The following is a 22,127-nucleotide window of genomic DNA, read 5'->3' as shown; positions in this document are numbered from 1 at the left end:
ACTCTGAACTGAGGGTAAAAAAGTAATGAACATGAAACTAGAAGATCCTACCTACAGTAAATAGAATTCAGGTTCCCCATGAGTGAACTAAAGACACATTACAGTGTCTTTATACCAGAGAATGAGTGTTACAGCTTGTGAGACCAAAGAGTTTCTGTCAAGTATCTCTGTGTTCCACCTAGAGAAATCTAGAGAACCAATGAAAAGAGTAAGGAATGTGAATTTAAATGTTGGTATGTATGTATACATATCTACCAACATATAGATATACACATATACACACATAGATCATTGGTACCTGAATAGGATTGAAATATAATTAGAAAGAAGTTCATGAGAAAACAATAGATTTTTCTTGAATTTCAAGATAAACATGGATTTATATTGTCCTGTGTTTTTTAGTAATATATTTTTAAGAAAGCTGACAAGTTAGAGTATGTCAGCCCATCAATGAACACTTATTGAGCACCTTCTATGTACCAGCCGCTGTCATAAGCACTGGGGTGACCAGGAGGTTAAAGAGATCTGAAAACCATACCGTATGAAAAATGGTTCAAGAGACTGTAATTGTATCATTGAGAAGATGTGAAGTTGAGCATTTAGCTCTTTTATAACATGAAGATTTATCATGTATAAGACAGATTACACATTAAAGAACTATATAATTTGAGAACTAGAAAGGATTTCAATGTTCATTTTGTTGAAATCATATGCCCAATCTTTTCTTTGAAGACTTTGAATAGAAGAGGAACTCATTTGCTTCCTGAGGCAAGCCATTTCACACTTTAAAAAGCTCTAATTTTAAGGAAATTGTCATTTTATTCTGCCTACATTTGCCTCTTTGCAACTTCCACCTATTGCTTCAAATTTTGCTCACTGCTATCAAAGAGAACAAGTCTAATCCTTCCTCTGTGTGACAGTTTTTCAAATAGTAAAAGGCAGCTATCATATTCCTTAGAGTCTTTTTTTACTACGGGCTAAAAATTCACAAATCTTTCTTCCCTTAACCAACCTAGTCCTAGGGTCCTAGGCCAAGTTGATGAGGAAGAGTGAGTTTCTGAATAAATTGAATTTTCCTGGAAAAAAATTCCCAGAGATAATGGTCAAGTCTAGGAGATTAGCTGGTTGAGAGTTGAATATTGACTAATTTTTAATTTAAAATGCCCCCAAACTAGGGGGCAACTATGTGTCCAAGTGGATTGAGAGCCAGGCCTGGAGATGGCAGTTTCTGGAGTAAATATGGCTTCAGCTATTTCCTAGCTGTATGACCCTGGGCAACTTATTTACCCCTCATTGCCTAGTCTTTACCCCTCTTCTGCCTTGGAACCAATATACAGTATTGATTCTAAGCTAGAAGGTAAGAGTTTAAAAATTAATAAAATGCACAAAATCACCAGATCTTTTTCAGACAAACTGATGTCTAAACAAATTTCTATAAAATATATTTGTGAAGTTGATTTTTTGAATCTAAAGTTAAGTAATTATCTCTATTAAATTTCCTATAATATTTGGTACCATCATCTAGCCTTATGATGGGGAACCTATGGCATGGGTACCAAAGATGGCACACAGAGACCTATTTTGGGACACATGTGCTGTCTGTCATCCACCAGAGTTAGTTAGAAAGGCAGAAGGATTCAAGCAGGACTGCTCTCTTCTCCCTCTCCATCATGCCTTTCCACTCCTCTGCCCAGCAGCCCAATGGAAGTGCTTACACCATCCCCTGAGTGCTCAGAACACTCCCCTCCCTTTCTCTATCCCCTGTCTAGGGTAAGGTGGCAGGAAAGGAGGGGTGTGGCATTTAGTATGGGGGGGGGTGGCTGGGATATGGCATGTGGTCTCTAAAAGGTTTGCCATCACTGGGCTAGCATGTCATGATTGGTTTAGAGTCTGAACCAGTCATTCACTGTCTTACTTATTCCTCTTAGCCTTGAATTGTCTACAAATTTGATACAGTTGTTATTTCTGCCTCCAATCAAATAATTTCTATATATTTTTTAAAACAAGAGAGGGTCAAATAGAGAACTACAAGTTTCTCCACTAGAAGTGAAACCTCCTTCCAAGATGATGGCAAATTATTGACTGATCTTCATCTGCGCATGGAACTACTTTGAAATCCTCTTAATTATGCTATTGTCTGTCCCATGTATTCTAAATGAAGAACATGAGAGATTTTATAGAGAGAAAAAATCTCTGCCAAAATCTAGATAAAACATATCTCTGATAATCTTCTTATATTTCAATTTAGTAACCCTATCAAGAAAGGATATAAGACTAGTATGTCATTACCTCTTCTTGATCAAATCAACTCTTGTTCTTTGTCATAATTGTATTTTTCTAGAAGTTCAGTTATTTCTTTACCAAGTAATTCTAGCATTTTTTCAAGAACTGAAGCCAAATTCATTGGCCTAGAATTTGTGATTACAATTTTTTCCATTTGGTTTGGAGGCAGATGATCAGGATATTTTTAATTCTCCACCCCTGTGGTATCTCTCCTACATGCCACAATCTTTTAAACTATCATTGATAATGACTTAGGAATCACAAATGCCAATTCTTTTTTGTACCTGAAGATATATTTATAAGAACGAGTGAGATAAAACTCAATAGGGGAAGCTTGGTTGGCTCTATTTTTACGTTTATTTTCCTAGAGAATGAGATTAGGACTAAAGGGTGAAATTTCAAGGACTCAGTTTTCTGCTCAACATATGGAGAAAACAAAACAAAAACAAAAACTTCCTGATATTTAGAAATCTCCAAAATTAGAATGGACCACCATGAGGAATAATAAATATGCATGAGTTATTTGAATAGAACTTCTATGACTTCCTATAAGAGATACTATAGATGGAATTTCTGCTTTGAGTAGATATTGACCTCTTAAGGTACTCCCATTGATGCAATTCAAAGATACAGCAATTTAGTTCAGTGGTGTTGTAGATTTTAAAATTAATATTCGATATCTCCAAAGTATAATATTTATAAAGATTTATTAATATTTAACTAGGGAGCTAGAGAAAACAGGGAGTGCTCACCAAAGACCCTTACTTGGAAGAGCGAGCAAGAGAGGCATTTCTCAAAACTTAAATACAATAATGTAAAAGATGCAGGTAAACAGAAAGGAAAAGGAAATTTTGGGATGAGAGAAGAATTCTGGGAGATAAAGTCTAAAGGTTATAAAATTTCCACTTAAACAGTGTTGAACTCAGATAGAAATGAGGGTTTCTAAATTCTACATAGAGAGATTGTAAGTCCCATATAGATTTAGAAAACTACATATTAACATTATACCTTATTTTTAGTTATTTTGTTAAATTTATTTTCCAATTACATTTTAATCTGGTTCTGGCTGCACTCAGGACTATTATGGTCCTTATATCTGTCACCTCTGATCTAGTGTGTAGGTTACTCTTAGTCCTCTATTCATTTTCCATATATTGATAGCAATTCAATATCAAGCTAAGTTTTTATATACATTTTTCTTATAAATATCACTTATGGGATGGATATTGCATTTTGCCATTCACATTTTGTCTGTTTTTAAAAGTATAATGTAAAACTTCTGAAAATGTATTAAGAAGACTGACTAATACATTTTTTTATATGTATATAGACAAAACTGCAAATGGAAGTATATAGCAAAACACACACACACACACACACACACACACACACACACACACACACGCACACGCCAAATCATTTAATTTTCCCTTCCTGAGAAAGAGAGTTTGGACAGTATCATGTGTTTTGTACTCAAATTGGACTTTCCTTTGCTGCTCCAATAAATTCTTATAGAAAAACATGTTGTGCATGGCTTCCTTGCTGACATACACAGTCATAGTTACTTACTCTAAATGAGTTTGTACACACCACTTTCCAAATTGAGTTGAGGGAAAGCATTGCAAAAGTAAAAGGCAGAACTAAATGCCTTTTTGACAATTAATTACCACTTGGATGTTTTCAGTGTTCAAAATATAATTGCACGATGTATAAATTAACTACATTGAGGCTTTACAAAGGATACTTGGTAAAGAGATTTTTACCTTTGTATTTTCTCTTTGAAGCTACCCCCCCCCCAGCTCAGGCGAGAGACTACAAGTCATTATCCTTTGTCATCTGCTCAGTGACTTATGAAATGAGTCATTGGTCTTAGTTAACATTGGAGAATGAACAAAAGCACCTTTACAATTGATGGCCATCAGTAAATTTCTAGAATTGAAGAAATAAAGTAAAAGTTTGGATTGGCTTTGGAAATGAAATTAGAATTTTACTGGCCCTAACAAATCTGAATGAAAATACAATAGCAAACCCTTTAGACAGAACTGGAATTATGTACACTTATAATCTGATACTTTTCTGGATAAAGTAAAAACAATAACGAGTATTTAGTCTTTGAGGCTGCTGCTGATATTTTACATCAGCAACAATAAAGGGGGAAAAGTTATTGTATTCCTCTCCATTTAGGTCAGGTGCAATACTCTTTTTGTTGCTTTTAAGAAAGTGGGAGTATTAAAATAATATTGGACTCTCCATCTAGTATTCTTTATTCTACCTATATGAAAAGACTACACTCTTTTCTGTCCATACTTGTCCTTGGGGACATCTTTGATGCCAAGTATTGAAGGCAAGTCATCAGTAATAATCTGTCAACCTTTTTCCAACTACCACGTCCCATTCCATTTTTCCATGGAGTAGTTGTAAACTTTTATTCTTCCAAGGGCATGTATTAATGGGGTTGCAGTCTTTTTAGCTTCACTGGGAGAATATCATAATTAATGAGACAAAATTTTGTAGTAGTGAGCAGTTTGAAATAATTAAAAGCATTGCAAAATTTATTAAATGCTATCCAGTACCTATCTAAGACATTTGCACATATAAATTTATTTATATGCACATTGGACTAGATCTAGGTTGTTTTTTTTTTCATTATAAAAAAACTCCTACTTAAAAAACAAATAAACAAACCTCTCTCAATTCAGATTATGCCTTCTCAGATTGTACAGTTCAAATTATACTTTTGGATTGCAGTTAATAGTCAGAGTAAGTTGCCTGGAGCCCTAAGAATTTAAGCAGATGGATCAGGGACACACAACCTTTATGTCACTTGCAAGGCATGAACCCAAGATGTGTCTCACTACCCCTACAGATATATAGGAACATGAATATATGTTTTGGTTTGGTACATACCTATAGATTTGTTTAAAGCTGTCCTGAACTGAGTGGACCCTCAAGCATGCAACTCACACACTTGCTGTCATTTATTATTATGTGTATTTATATCTATATAAACATATAATATGTGTAATTATTATTATTTACTCATAATCATAGAATCAACATGAATAAATTCAAATATTTCTATAATATATGTACAAATATGAATTTGTGATGTTGGACCCTGAGCAAAGGACTTTGGGGATAAGAACTCTCCTTTCTGGGTCTTTCCTTGCTGGTCCCTGCTGGGAGAAGCTGGGGTTGTAGTTGCTGCAGGAAGAAGTCGTCCCCAGCTTGTATCTCCCACTGGGCTGGCAGCATGGCTATTCCCAAGGTTTTTAGGATCCAAGGCCAGGGATGTCTCCATCAGAGTCTGGGGTCAGGCTAGCGACTTCTCTGACACATGCTGCCTCCTGTCTCTCCCTCCAAGTGCCCGTCTTGTTTGTCAGCGGGTGGTGGGGAGGGTTGGCTCCTTCTCAGGGGAGGTCTCTGTACAGATAATTAGGAATCCCCCCTGCTACACCCAAGGAAGATACTGAGAGAGAAGCCATTCAGAGTCCCTCAGCATCAGCCCTCAAGCCCTTTACCAGAAAATAGACCATTTAGACATCATTGAGTTCAGCCTCTCCATTTTTAAGAAGAGGATAAAGTCGAGTGACTGACTGACCACCTCTTGACTATTAGCATCTAAACCAGGAATAATGACAGTCTCCTGGCTCCCAAGCTTCCTCCTTAGACCATGCTTCCTTACCAGGGGAAAACAAACCATTGACACTCAGTCAATAATGCAGAATACCATGACATGGGATATTTTGTCATTCTAACTCCAGGAGTTAAAATTATTTTTTTTAATTGTTGTTGACTTAAACAGAACTTTTTAAAATTTATTTTTAGGGGGCAGCTGGGTAGTTCAGTGGATTGAGAGTCAGGCCTAAAGATGGGAGATCCTAGGTTCAAATCTGGCCTCAGACACTTCCCAGCTGTGTGACCCTGGGCAAGTCACTTGACCCCCATTGCCTACCCTTACCACTCTTCTGCCTTGGAGCCAATACACAGTATTGACTCCAAGACGAAGGGTTTAAAAAATTTAAATAAAATTTATTTTTATTTTATTGATTAATTATGAAAAATTTTCCAAGGTTACATGATTCATATTCTTTCCTTCCCCTTTTCCCACCCCCCTCCCACAGGCAACATGCAATTCCACTGGGTTTTATGTGACTTAAACGGAATTTCAAAGTGTGAGGACTTTTAATGCAGGTAGTTTAATATTTAAGGAAAAGAACCATTTGGAAAATCCCATTACCAATAAGTCATTCTTTTGTTTTGCCTCTGTGTGAGATATCTTTTATGAGTCAGACAAGCAGCCTAGGTAAACATATTTTTTCCCATTTTTTATCTTGCTTAATGTCACCACCCATTTAAAAAAGTCATCACTCTATGTTGACTTGTATCATAGAACACTGGATAATTTTATTATGTGAATAGGAGATAACTTGGTCTGAAGTGAATCTTGAGGACTTCATTTCATTCTATCAAAGTCTTTAAAAAATAAACCTCAATCAGAGTAGGACTTTTACATGCTTTATTTCTTCAATTTATGCGTCTTATCATAAAGATGATAGAAAATTATCTGCAAAATCCAAGATATTCCCTTTATCTCCTTGCCTAAATGATATATTTAACATGTGCACAGACCATTCTCAAGAAATTTTTTAAGAGATTGAGAACACAAGCACTTGGGTTTTACAGACAATTTTTCATAGTAGAATATATCTATTTGGTCTTATTAAAGTCCCAAATAAAATTCCTCCTCCTACAGGAAGTTTTCCCCAACCCCTCTTAATTCCAGTGCCTTCTTCCGTTAATTATTTCTTATTTATTCTGTACATAGCTTGTTATGTTCATATGTTGGTTTCCCCAATTAGAATGTAAGCTCCTTGAGGGCAAGGACTGTTCTTTGTCTCTTTTTATATCCTTAGCAGTCTAATAGTCTGGCACATCATAGATGCTTAATGATGTCGATTTGTTTGAATTAAATTGAATTATGATATTCACATATTCAAATACATACATATTCATGCACATATGTATTTGTGTACTTTTGTATATCTCTATATACATATAGATAGCATAACTGTGTGAGGTAGGTATATATCTAGAGAGTGGGTTACAGAAAAGCATCATCTGTGATTTTTCAAAAAAAATTCTGCCTTGGAGATATGTTAATCATTGATTCTTCAATTAACTGAATATTTTGTTGTCTTCAAAACAGATTTTTTTCTACCTATACTAAAAATAAAAAAGCAGCCCAGCTGCTTTTATTCAAATCATCTTCTTAAATATCAGGGCCAATTGTTCATATAGAATAGATCATAGCATGTTGAAGTAGTGGAAGTTATTTATGATGGTTGTATTATTGTCATCAATGAACATAACTATAAAAATGACAACATATTTGTTGTGGTTTACATTTCTTCGTTGTTCTCTCCTTGGTTACATATATAAATGCTCCCAGGAGGAGTTGGCTTAATTTATTTTCATGCAAAGTTAATTGAAGACTTTTCTCCTCAATTTTTCATTGTTGTTCATTTGTTTTGTGAAACGATACTATGGATATATTTACACCCTTCTCTATGAAGTCAAACATTACATTGAACAGTGAACCTAAAGGAGCCCACAAATTTTCTGAACCTGAAAATACTTAATTTGCTTTCTTAGTGAAGAGATTAGGCATCACATATTCAAAGTATTCACTGACACTATTTTTTTCTCCAGCCCTCTGTCTGCACTGGACATTGGCTTTAACTAATTCTCGATAAGGTATCAAACCCATAAGTTGTTTTTTTATGATGCCAATTTTAAATAGATTTTTATTCTCTAGGACAAGAATTGCATTTTCACAAGTATTTAGTATTGATAAAGCACAATATTTTTTCACTTCTCTTTTTGCATATGTTCAAGTATTCAGAATGTTCACATTTATTTGGTAATTAAATGTGGCCACCGCTTTGACCACAGATTTTGATACTTCAGTTTTCGGAAAGCTATGTGGAATGCACTTTATACTGAGGATATTGAGTTGATCTCTTCAATAGGAGTTCAAGAAGAAACCACTCATAAAGAGTTACTCCCTACCCTAGTGCCCAACCTATGTACTCTGTTACAGTTTAGTAAAGATGGACTTGAAGGGCTTCAAGAATACATAGTTTTTTCTGAAGTTCAAATCCTTCCTTCTCTGAAGTCTAGTTCTTTTACAGTCAGTTGATTGTTTTATTACATTTTTCAGAGATCTTCTGTTTTCATTTATTACCAGTTTTGCCTTGGAGTTTCTCATTATCTAGCGAAACTTCAAGTTGAAAGCATGTTTCAATAAAACTACTGGAAGCTGGCTTGTCCCTGTGCTTCTCATTATCAGCTTTGTATTTCTTAGCCTCTTGAATCATGTACTCAATGCCTTCTTTGCTGAGACAAACTTCTTCATTGGTGATGGTGATCCTATTCTTCTTGTTTGTGTTCTTATCCACAGAAGAAACATTTAAAATGTCATTTGTATCAATGTCAACTAATATTTCAATCTGAGGAGCACCCATGGGGGCCAAGGGTATTACTGTGAGCTTCAACTTGCCAAATAGGTTGTTATTCTTTGTTATTGCACTCTCACTTTCATAAACCTAAATAAACATGCCAGGATGGTTGTCTGAGTAGGTGATAGAGATATGTGTCTGCTTGATAGGACAGTGGCATTTGATCAGAATTGTCATTGTAGCAACAGTTTCAGTATTGAAGGAAAAGGGAATTATAGCTGGCCCTAGCAAGTCCTGAACAACCTGGACAGCTGCACCATAGGGAACAACCTCATTAGGATTGATACTCTGATTGAGCTCCTTGTCATTGAAAAAATCCTAGAGAATTTTTTGGATGTGAGGTTCTGAGTGGAACTACCCACCCAGATGATGTCATATATCTGTGATTTATGTAATTGTTCTTGTGTCTCAACCTCAAGACTAAAATGCATTGAAAGAAAAAAGGGAAAGGTTAAATATATTCCTTATTTAATTAAATATTTTTAAACATATGAAACGAGGAAAATCAAGATTGGAAATAGTGAAATGAATTACCCATTTTACATGAATTGCTAATTAGAACTTTGTCTAGAACATAAATGGCTGGTGCCTGTTGATATTTCTAGCATGCTTTAAATGTTCAGCAAAGTATTGATTTTGAATGTCAAATTCTTTCTTTTGCTGCTTTTTCTAGGTAATGAATAGGTTACTTTCAGAATACTAATTATTTTTTAAACACACACACGTGCGTGTGCACACACACATACAAGGAAGGCAAATAGTCAGACAAATGCACAATTAATTCAAGCCCAACATCGACCGTAACAGGAGCAAAACAACCACGTTTTACATGTCACTGAATGGTTCATGGTTTGCATTGAATGAAATCTTTTACCAAGATGAATTGGTTTCCATCCAGATATATAATTTGCTGTCCATAAAAGAAGGTTAAATAGTTCAGAATGCAACATGGGGTGGTTATTATCAGGATCAGAGACAAAGGCAAATGGAATATTAACCTGAAGGAAAAAAAATCAATCACTTTTTCATGTGCTAGAAGTTAGAAAAAAACTGATTAGTTTAGTCTGTGGAATCAGAGAGAAGGATATTTAGTAGAATGTCAATGAAGAATTCTCAAAATAAGTATTGAATAGATGCACAGAATATCTGATAAGCAGTTGGAAAAAAGTTATTGGTAAACCTCTGAAGGATTCATAGAGGAATTGTCTTTATTTTCTTCCTTTCACTGAAATTTTATACATCAGAAAGGCATCATTTTTTCTCTTAATAAACACCATTATCATAGAAACATGTAGTAATACATAAGTATATGCATATATATTTGGGTAAATATAGTGTTGTTTTGTGCCATGCTATATCTTAACAAAATAATACTCTATGTTAAAGTCTAACTTCCTTCTTGTTAGTCTCATACTACTTTCTCTATCATGTGGGGGTGGGGAAGCATACTAATGAAAATGATCAAGTTCTAGTCAAAGAATTGGAAACATCTAAATATAAATTTTCATCCTTCAGGGAGTAGCCAAGTTGATATAAGTGCATGCTAGATGATGAATGGTTTAGGAGGGATTAATCAAAGCTCAAAATTCTAATTAGTGACTTCTCTAATTTCAGTCTCCCATTGGTGGCCTATAAGTTCTCCTACTCACTTTATCTCACTTTATGCCAGAGTATTAATACCAGAGTAATTTAACAAATGGACATCTTCATCATGAAAAATTAAAGAAGTTTGTACTGCAAAGGATTTCAAGAGTATATCAATCAATCAATCAACAAACATATTAATAGCCTACTAATTGCCATGCTTTGTGCTAAGCATTAGTGATACCAAGAAAGACGAAAGATAGTGCCTGCTGTCAAGGAATTTATATTCTAATGGGAGGAAGAACACACAAATAGCTAGATATAAACAAATTATATTTTTCTTGCTGTTCAGTTATTCAATTATAACTGACTCTTAATGACACTATGAACCATAGAACACCAGGACCTTCTATTCTCCACTATCTCAAACTCTGAGTTCATGTTCATTGTTTTCATGATATTATTCATTCATTTTATCTTCTATCTCCTTTTCTTTTTGCCTTAATCCCTTCCCAAAATAAAGGTCTCTTCTTTTATTAAGTGAGTTCCAAATTCTTCCCTGTGGAGATCTCTTTTTCATCTCTGATAATCTGATAAGGACAGTTTAGTTGATAAGGAAATAATGACAGAATAGTTGGAGTTGTCTTTTAGCTCATACTTCCAGCTCTGGCTCCAGGAGCATGGAGTTTATTATATATGTTTCAATACTCATTTCACACAAAAGAACCACCCCCCCGAAACTTTGCAGATGCTCAGAAGTTACAAATTGTGTCATATCAAAACACAAAACATTGGCTTCAGAATAGAACAAGGCCAAGGCTGAGTTTTGACTGGGTTCTTATCAGAAAACCAAGTTGGGGAATAACCCTCTCAGGGTTGAATTGCCCCCTCTAAGGTTTTGTCTTTGGCTATATCAGGCAGCTGCATTCCTGGTCAAAGGGGGAGAGTGTTAACCATTTAACTTCTGGTTAGCTAGGAACTTAAAGCTTTACAATAAGGCCACAATACTTTTCAACAAGAAATTACAAGGATCACAAAAGGGGTCAAAAGAGGAGTCTTAGATTTTTATCTATTCTCTTATTGGCTTCCCACACTTTCCCACTCTCCCTTCCTTCCTCCTCCCTGAGATAGTAAACAATATGATAAAGATTTTATCGTGAAGAAATCTGAAATTTAAAAAAAAGAAGAAGAAAAACCGAAATACAGTATGATTCAGTCTGCATTCAGATCTCAATTCTTTCTTGGAAGCACATGTCATTTTTCCTAACAAAACTGGAATTATCTTGGATCATTGGATTGCTGAGAATAACTAGGTCATTCACAGTTATTCATCAGAAATATTGCTGTCATAGCATATGATTTTCTTCTAGTTCTGCTTGCTTAACTTTGCATCAGTTTATATGTCTTTCCAAATTTTTCTAAAATCATTCTTCTCATCATTTCTTTTTGACACAAGGACTTGGCAGTGGCAGTTAAGTGACTTGCTCAGGTCACATAGCTAGGAATTATCTGAGGCCAGATTTGACTCCAGGAACTGTCATCTCTAGGTGTGGCTCTCAATCCAGTGAGCCATCTAGTGGCCCCCAAATTAATTTCTTTAAGTTTTAATTGATTTGTTGTCCTTGCTGTCCAAGGGACTCTCAAAAGTCTTCTTCAGTACCACCATTTGAGAATATCAGTTCTATGACAATCAGCTTTCATTATAGTTCAATTTTCACAGTCATATATTGCTATTGGAAAAATCATAGCTTTGAATATGTAGATCCTTGCCAGTAAGGTGATGTCTCTACTTTTTAGTATGCTGTCCAGATACACCATAGATTTCCTTCCAAGGAACAAGTGTTTTTTTAATTTTTTTTTTAGTTTCATGGCTATAATCTTTGTCTATAGCAATCTTTGAGCCCAAGACTCAAAATCTGACATTGCTTCTATTACTTCTTCCACAATTTGCAAGGAAGTTATGGGACCAGTTGCCAAGATCTTAGGGGTTTTTAATTTAATTTTTTAAATATTGTTTTCCATGTTGACATTATTCATGTTCTCTCCCTCCCCTTTTCCCTCCTCACTCCTGAAGCTAATAAGAAATTTAGAGATTATTTTTATGTTAAGTTTCAAGACAGCTTTTATACTATCCTTTTTTACCCTGATCAAGTAGTTTTTCAATTCTTCACCTTTTGCCATCAGAATGGTATCATTTGTATATATGAGATTGATTTTTGATTCATCTAGCCTGGCATTTCACATAATATACTCAGATTATAAGTTTAATAAATAAAGGGACAATATAGAGCCTCTTTGTTCTCTTTTTTCCAATATTAAACCAATAAATTGCTCCATTTTGGTTCTAACTTGCTTCTTGAGTAGCATATAAGTTCCTCAAGAGACATGTAAGATGATCTGGTATTTCCATTTCTTTGAGGACAACACATTTTGTTGTGATCCACACAGTTAAAGTTTGTAGTGTATGTAATCAATGAAGCAGAAGTTGTTTTTTTTTTGTTTGTTTGTTTGTTTTTCTGAAATGCCTTTGCTTTCTCTATAATCCAGCAAATGTTGGCAATTTGGTCTCTAGGTCCTCTCCCTCTTTGAAAACCTGTCTTCTCTTCTGGTAATTCTGAGTTTACTGTTAAAATGCTGAATCTTAAGCATAACTTTGCTGATATGTGAAGTGAACACAATTATTTTGTGATTTTGACATTTTTGGCATTGCCCTTCTTTAAAAATAGAACAAAAATTGGTCTTTTTCAATCCAATCATCACTGCTAAGTTTTCCACATAATTCAACTGGAATTCCATCAGCACTAATAATTTTATTGACAGCAATGATTCCTAAGGTCCATTTGACTTCATTCTATAGGATGTCTGGCTCTAGATCAGTAACCCTGACATTGTGAGTATTGGTGATGTTAATATATTTTCTGTACAGTTCTTCTGGGTATTCTTGTCATTTCTTAATCTCTTTTACTTCTGTTAAGTTCATGCTATTTTTTGTCTTTTTTCATGCACATTTTGCATGAAATGTTCCCTGGATAACTTCAATCTCCTTGAAGAGATCTCTTGTCTTTCATGTTCTATTGTTTTCTTTTATTTTTTTAAATACTCATTTAAGCAAACATTCCATCCCTCCTTGCCATTCTCTGGAACTAGAATTCTGCATCCATTTGGACATATCTTTCCCTTTCTCCTTTCCCATTCCTTTCCCATTCTTTTTCTTTAGCTATTTGTAAAGCCTCTACAGTCATTATGCAGTATGATTTATATACCAGCTAAACTATAGAAATCAACATGAGAAAGGCACTTGAATTAAGGATTGGAAAAAGCTTCTTGCAGAAAATGTGATATTAGATGGGACCCAAAGAAAGTCAGGAAAGTCAGGTAGTAGAGACAAAGAAGAGAATTCAAACAATGGATAAGAGCCATTGAAAATGCCCAGGGTTTAGAAATGTGATATATTATCCAAAAACCAACAATGCCATCTAATCCAATTTGAACCCAAATCATCAATGTTTTCTGTAGCATTGCTGACAAGAGCCAATTTATCCTGTTTTCATATCATGAGTAGTAGGAAACTCAGTACCCACTCAGATAGTCTATTTTGTTCTTGTACAGTTCTAATTGCTTGGCAGTCATTCCTAATGAGCTTAAATTTGACTCTTCGTAATTTATTTAGTTCATTGTTTGTTAGATTTGTTAATTTATTTTGATTTCAAATCTTCTTGCCATCCTGACCACTTCCACGCTGTCACTGTATTGATTTTCCCTTCTGATACATGAAAGAACTAGTTACAGCATTCTGCATATGGTCTGAACATGTTAAAATAAAGGTCCTATCCTAGTCCTGGGTCAACTAGGTAGTATAGTGGATAGAGTGTCAGATTTTGGGTCAGGAAGGCTCATTTTGTGATTTCAAATCTGGACTCAGGCATTTACTAGCTGTGGGACTTTGAGCAAATCACTTAACTCTGCATCAGTTTCTTCATTTTTAAAATGAGCTAGAGAAGGAAATGGCGAACTATGTCAACATCTTTTCCAAGAAAACTCCACATGGGATCATGAAGACTTGAACATAATAGAATTGAACATGACTGAAAATGACAACTACAACATCCCTGCCCTAATTCTGTATACAATAACCTGATCAAAAACATTCAATAATTCTTTATTGCCTACTCAAAAGTCCAAACCTCTCTAACAAAGCCTTAAAAACCTTCTGTAGTCTAGAACCAACCAAATCTTCATCTTTATTTCATGCTGGCATCAAATTTCAGGGTCAACTAGGCTTTTTCATATCACCAATGGGATGGGGATTATAGAAAATGCTTCCAGAAGGACTTTATAAATGTACAATTCACTTCACTCTGGTTCTTGATTGCTCATATATGTTCCTCTACTTTGCCTTATCTGTTCTTCAATTCAATTATCCTAAATATTACTACTTGGTTTTCTCATTTTGCAGGAACTAATCATCTTTACCCACCCCACTAGGTCACTCACCTGCTGCTTTTTTAACCTCCTGCTATGGGTTATTCTATTTGCTGTTAGAATGCTATCTATTTTATATTAGACAATATTACAACATTCTATTTATGCCTTATTTTGAACCCTTCCAATTATTTGTAATGGGGATAAGGTGAGTGGCAGAGTATAACAACATGCCCCTCCATTACGCAGCTGTAACCAGTGTATTTGATATCCAAAATGTGAAGAGCAACAAATCATTCAAAAATATGGAGAAAGTATGTTTGTACTATTGATAGATTCTTCTTGTTTCAAATCTGACTTGCTTTACCACCACCTCTACTCTTTTTCAGTTAGGGGTCCAGATATGGAAAAGTAGGTATGATATCTTTATCCATTTGTCCCCTCCTCCTCCATTTCTTTTTTTTTTTAATTTAAACTGTTATAAATCTGGTTCTCTATGAAATGATTAAAATAAGAAAACTCTTTTTATATAATTAACTTTATTAAAGTAAGAAAAACTGGGAGTTTCCCCCAGCTGAAATTAACTCTCCTTGCTACTCAATCTCCTCTGGTTCAAAGTTCCCTCCTAGGTGCAGGAATTAGTCCTTATATAGACCAATCCCGCACCTGGAAGTTGGGAGGGTGTAGTCTCCCTCTTTCATGGGATTGGTCCATTCCAGACCAATCCCATGCCAGGAAAAAGGGGGTGCAGTCCCCCAGCGCAGGATTGGTCCATTGAAGACCAATCCCAGACCAGGAAGTAAGGGAAAGGGATCCCTGGGGCAGGCTGGGGAATATAGTTTCCCCAGGCACAACACTTCAAAACCCACATCTAGAAGAGAGAAGGAAAAGAAATATAAAAGATATAAAAATAAAATGAATCAGCAATAAAAATGTATTTTTAATGAATTTGTACCTTAAATAGGACAATAGTTCTTATCACTTTCAGAGTTAGGATAAAATTTGAAATAAAGTCTGATTTTGTTTGCATTCCTAATATGATACCAAGGAAGTGCTTATGGTGAGATTGGCAGCAAACATAGTAATACCACTATTAGAACAAAGACTAATTAATATTTAGGGTCTTCCAAATATACTGTGTTATTCCATGCCCCTCTTAATATTCCTTTGTATTGCTTTCATCTCCCATATAGTTTCCTCTCTGTCATTCTCTCTCTTTTTCTCTTTATCTTTCTTACTCTTTATATCTCTAGTTTTCTTTCTTTCTTTATCTTTCCTTCATCTCAGAAATTCAGACTTCAAATAATTTGGAGTTTGGAGGTTTGTGTGGCCCCTTATCAAACTAGTTCAAGAGTCCAACTTAAATTATATACATGATGTAATATAATCTACTCCCATATATATATACATATATATATATATATTTTTAATTTTAAATGCTTAACTTCTGTGTATTGACTTATAGGTGGAAGATTGGCAAGGGTAGGCAATGGGAGTCAAGTGACTTGCCCAGGGTCACACAGCTGGGAAGTGTCTGAGGCCGGATTTGAACCTAGGACCTCCTGTCTCTAGGCCTGGCTCTCAATCAACTAAGCTACCCAGCTGCCCCTACTCCCATATATTTTTATTTTTAATAATATGTATTTTATTTTAAGCATTCTTTTCTTTTTAAATTTTGATTTCCAGATTCTCTCCCTACCTCGCACACCTTCAAAATCCACTGAGAAGGCAAATAATATATCAATTATACATGTGAAATCATGCAAAATATATCTCCATATTAGCCATATTGCAAAACAAAACAAAAAAGAAAAAGAGAAAATTATCTTTCAATTTATATTCAGAATTCTTCAGTTCTCTCTCTGAAGGTGAATAGTATTTTTTCATCATGAGTTCTTTGGAATAGTCTTGTATCTGCATTGGCAAGAATAATTTAGTCATTGCAGTTAATCATCATAACATTGCTATTATTTTGCATGATGATATCCTGATTCTCACTTCACTTTGCATCAGTTAATATACGTCTTGCAATATTTTTCTGAAATGACCCTCTCGTCATTTCTTAAAGCACAGTACTCTATAAAATCATATGCCCATAACTTATTTATTCCTCTTTGATGAGTATTCACTCAGTTTCCAATTCTTTGCCACCATAAAAAGCTGCTATAAACATCTTTTCGTACATATAGATCCCTTTCCTTTTTCTTTCCTCTCTTTGGAGTATAGACCTATTAGTTGTATTATTGAATTAAAGAATAGACATAATTTTATAACCCTTTGGGCATAGTTCCACTTTGTATTCCAGAATGGTTCAATCAAATCCTTACTCTAGCAACAGTTTATTAATGTACATTTCCCTCCCCCCTCATCATCTCCAGCATTTTCCATTTTTGATAGGTGTGAGATGGTACCTCAAAGTTGCTTTAATTTACCTTTCTGTAATCAATAGTTATTCAGAGCATTTTTAATATGACTAGCTTTGATTTCTTTTTCTGAAACTTGTCTAATCATAACCATTGACTATATATCAATTGAGGAATGCAACTTATTTGTATAAATTTGATTTACTTCCCTATATATTTGAGAAATGAGACCTTTATCTAAACTAGCTATAAAATGTTCTTTTATATTATTTCATTGTCGATAGGGCCTTTTATTTATTTTTTTAGCAAAATGCAGTTTCCCTGATCATCTCTTTTAATTAGGTTTATTTTTGCTTTTGCTTTGTGCAAGGTCACTATTGCTACTTGTGGGAAGGAAATTATTAAGGGGACTTTGATCAGGAGGATAGAATCTAAACTCTGCTGTCCCCTTGGGTTCAGTGGAAAAGCCAGCAATTAAGGTAGGGGACAATGAGGCAAGGCAAATGTCCCCTGGGTGGTCCCCTGGGCGAGCAAGTGAAGGAGGAAGGGTGAGAGTTGGCTCATGAGGTATGACATGAGAGTCAGTGGGCTGAGAAAAAAGTTTGATAAACAAAAGTTAGAGCGGATTCTGGCCCTTGCGACTTCCGTGTTTGAAATGATTAGGTCCCAGCTCTGCTGTGAGCTAAAAAGAGATGTTATGATCAGGGTAATCTGTCTTTAAGAATGATCTATTTCCTCTCTCATCACTCCTCCTTTCCTCTTCATTAATAAAGTATTAAAAATCTCTGGCCAGACTTCTAATTTTTATATTAACAATTGACAACCAGAAAGCTTGATTTCTGAACTTTCAATCTTACCTACCATTAACATACTCCTGCCTTTTTGGACTTCAACTGAAACATAACAGATTCTTCTCGAATCTTTTATTTTACTTCTCTCACTCTGTCTCTCTGGCTCTCTCAGACAGGCACACAAGTGTTTCTCTAATAGCCAACATATTGTTGGATTCTGGTTTCTAATCCATTCTGGCATCTGTTTCCTTTAGGTGTGTTAATTCATCTCATTCAAATTCACATTTATAATTACTGCATCTTTTCCTCCATTCTTTCTGTTTATATTTTTCTCTTGTCCCCTCTCAAAAGTCTTTTTTGGTTTTGACAATAGTTTCCCTTAAGCCCTTTTATAATCTGCCCTCACATCTTCCCTTCCTTCCCTTCATTTTTCTTTATTGGATAAAAAAGATTTCTATGCCCAACTGAATGTGTGTATGTGTGTCCAGTCTTCTCTCTTCAAAGCAATTCTGATGAAAGTGAGGTTAAGCATTGCTCCTACCTTCTATTTCCCCCTCCACTATAAAAGCTCTTTCTTATGTGAGAAAATTTTCCTCATTCTCCCTCTCACTTCCCCCTTCTTCCAGGGCATCCTTCTTTCATACCCTTACAGTTTTATTGTTTAGACCAGTGATGGGCAAACTTTTTAAAGAGGGGGCCAAAGGAAAGGAAATGCTCATCTGCCAGCCTGTTTCTAAGGCAACTATTTTTGAAGTTTCACTGTATTGTATCCTACTCATTGTATTCATCAGATTAGGAATAATGTCATTGTTGGATAGAATATTTCAGGAGGCCTCATCAGGCCCAAGGGCTGTTGTTTGCCCATCACTGGTTTAGATCATTCCAACATAATTGATTCACACCCATGCCCTCTCTCTATATAGACTCCTTACATCCTAATCATTATGAAGTACTTAGGAGTTACATGTATTATCTTCCCATATATATTGAGTCCCTTATTAATATACTTTCATGGTTACATTATTGTGCTTCTCTTGAGTCTTCTGTCTGAATGTCGAATTTTCTATTCAGCTCTGGTCTCTTTATCAGGCAGTATTGAAAGTCTTTATTTCAATAAATATCCATTTTATCCCATAAAGATTATACTCAGTTTTGCAAGGTAGTTTATTCTTGGTTAGAACCCTAGTTCCTTTCCTTTCTAGAATATCATATTCCAAACCCTTTACTTTTTTAATGTCTCTAGTTCCAGGATATTTGAATTGGTTCTTTCTGGTTACTTAGAATATTTTCTTCATGACCTGGGAGCTCTGGAATTTGGATTGGAGTTTTTATTTTGTGATCTCTTTTAGGGGATGATTAATGGATTCTTTTAATTTCTATTTTACTCTCTGAATCTAAGTTAATAAGGAAATTTTATTGGTAATCTGAAATATGATATCTAGGCTCTTCTTATTTATCATGACTTCTAGGTATTCAAATAATTCTTAAATCATCTTTGCTTCATCTATTTTCCAGTTTCATTGTTTTTTTCCAAAAGGTATTTCACTTTTTCTTCTATTATTTCATTCTTTTGACTTTGTTTTATTGTTTATTTATATCTTGTGGAATTATTAGCTTTCAATTGCCCAATTCTGAATTTTAAAGAACTATTTTCTTCAGTGAATTTTGTACCTCCTTTTCACCATTTGGTCAATTTTTATTTTAAAAGTTCTTTTTTTCAGAAAATGATTGTGCCTCTTTTACCACAGGCCAATGTTATTATTATTATTTTAATTACACAAAAATTTTAACCCTTACCTTCCATCTTGGAGTCAATACTGTGCATTGGCTCCAAGGCAGAAGAGTGTATAGGGCTAATTAATGGGGATTAAATGACTTGCTCAAGGTAACATAGCTAGGAAGTGTTTGATGTCAGATGTGAACCTAGGACCTCCTGTCTCTAGACCTGGCTCTCTATCCATTGAGCACCCGTCTGCCCCAAAGAGGCCAATGTTTTAAAGGTGTTCTTTGCTACAGTATTTTTTTCTTCTTTTACTAAGCTGTTAAATCTCTTTTCATAATTTTCTAGCATCACTCTCATTTATTTTCCTCTTTTTTCTCTAATACTCATATCTTTCTTTTACTCTTCTAGGAACTCCTGCTATCCTTAAGTACCATAAAACTTTTTTCTTAGAAGCTTTACACGAAGGAGTTTTTATGCAGTTGTCATCTTCTAAGTTTATGTCTTGATCTTCCCTGACACATTACTCTCAGTGTAATCAACCCGGAGAGGGAAGAGTAGCTATATTATCCATTGGGATATAAAACTCTATCTAACCCTATTGAGAAAGTCAGAAGGGATAAACCAAGGGGAGCAGGGGAGTGGGGAGGTCAAAAAAGGGAGGGGAGAAGAAGGGGGAGGGAATTTATTAGGCCTTTAAAAATAAAAAGAGGGGAATAATAAGGGAGGGGTAGAAAGGGAAGGTAATCAAGGGAGGGGATAAGGGATACCGGCTTAAAGCAAATCACTGGTTTAAAAGGAAATAGTATAAGAAGAAGGGGTAGGAATAGGGGAGGATACGAAAATGTCAGCAAATGCACAACTGGTAATTATAAATCTGAATGTGAATGGGATGAACTCCTTCATAAAAAGGAAGCAAATAGCAGAGTGGATTAAAAACCAAAATCCTACCATATGTTGTCTACAAGAAACACATATGAGATGGGTGGACATACAAAAGTTTAAGGTTAAGGGCTTGAACAAAATCTTTTGGGCATCAAATGAGAAAAAGAAGGCAGGAGTGGCAATTGTGATTTCTGACAAAGCCAAAGTAAAAATAGATATGATTAAAAAAGACAGGGAAGGTCATTACATCCTGATTAAAGGCAGTATAAACAATGAGGAAATAACACTGCTCAATATGTATGCACCAAGTGGCATAGCATCCAAATTCATAAAGGAGAAACTGGCAGAGCTCAAGAAGGAAATAGATAGTAAAACCATAATAGTGGGAGATCTAAATATTCCTCTTTCAGATCTAGATAAATCAAATCAAAAAATAAATAAGAAAGAGGTAAGAGAGGTGAATGAAGTCCTAGGAAAATTAGTTTTAATTGATATGTAGAGAAAAATAAATAGGGGCAAAAAGGAATACACCTTCTTTTCAGCTGCACATGGTACATTCACAAAGATTGACCATGTAATAGGGCATAGAAATATTGCAAACAAATGCAAAAAAGCAGAAATATTAAATGTAACCTTCTCAGATCATAATGCAATAAAAATAATAATTAGTAAGGGCATCTGGTCAGGCAAATCAAAAACTAATTGGAAATTAAATAATATGATTATCCAAAACCAATTTGTCAATGAATAAATCATAGAAACAATCAACAATTTCATTGAAGAGAATGACAATGATGAGACATCTTACCAAACTCTGTGGGATGCAGCCAAGGCAGTACTCAGGGGGAAATTTATATCCTTGAGTGCATATATTAACAAATTAAGGAGAGCAGAGATCAATGAATTGGGCATGCAACTCAAAAAATTAGAAAGTGAGCAAATTAAAAATCCCCAGATGAAAACTAAATTAGAAATACTAAAAATCAAGGGAGAAATTAATAAAATTGAAAGTAAAAGAACTATTGAATTAATAAATAAGACTAGAAGCTGGTATTTTGAAAAAAACAGATAAAATAGACAAAGTACTGGTCAATATAATAAAAAAAGGAAAGAAGAAAACCAAATTGACAGTATCAAAGATGAAAAGGGAGACCTCACCTCTAATGAAGGGGAAATTAAGGCAATCATTAAAAAACATACTAAAGTTCTTTTATTGTTGTTTGGTCATTTTCCCAGCCTATATCTTCACTTTGAAGTTTATGTTAAAGTTGGACTTTACTAACCTGGAAGTGGGAAAGCATTGTGGCAAGCTTCAGATTTTTTTTGTGCTGCTGCTTTAAGAGCTAGTTATGGGGAGTCTACATGTTTTTGGAGCTTCTTAGGTGGTGTAGTCACTCCTCTCCAGATCTGTGTTTTTGTTTTTTAACTCAGGTAGGTCACCTGTTTCCTGAAACTGCAATTACTATTGCCTCTAAATCCTGGAAATGTGATCCAGAACTCTGTATTGAAAGCAAAGTTGGCAAATAGTGCTAGGAAAGCTCCTCGAAATTCTTTCTGA

General features: G+C 34.9%; 1 pseudogene; it reads right to left on the bottom strand.

Moving 5' to 3' along the window:
• Positions 1-8,387: 8,387 nt before the first annotated feature.
• The window catches only part of LOC123252308, a 191,126-nt pseudogene continuing 177,386 nt past the window's right edge, over positions 8,388-22,127 (bottom strand).

Source organism: Gracilinanus agilis, chromosome 1, assembly GCF_016433145.1.
Source record: "Gracilinanus agilis isolate LMUSP501 chromosome 1, AgileGrace, whole genome shotgun sequence".
Classification (NCBI taxonomy): domain Eukaryota; kingdom Metazoa; phylum Chordata; class Mammalia; order Didelphimorphia; family Didelphidae; genus Gracilinanus; species Gracilinanus agilis.
Note: the sequence above shows the minus strand (reverse complement) of the source record. Positions and strands in the feature narration are given on the sequence as shown.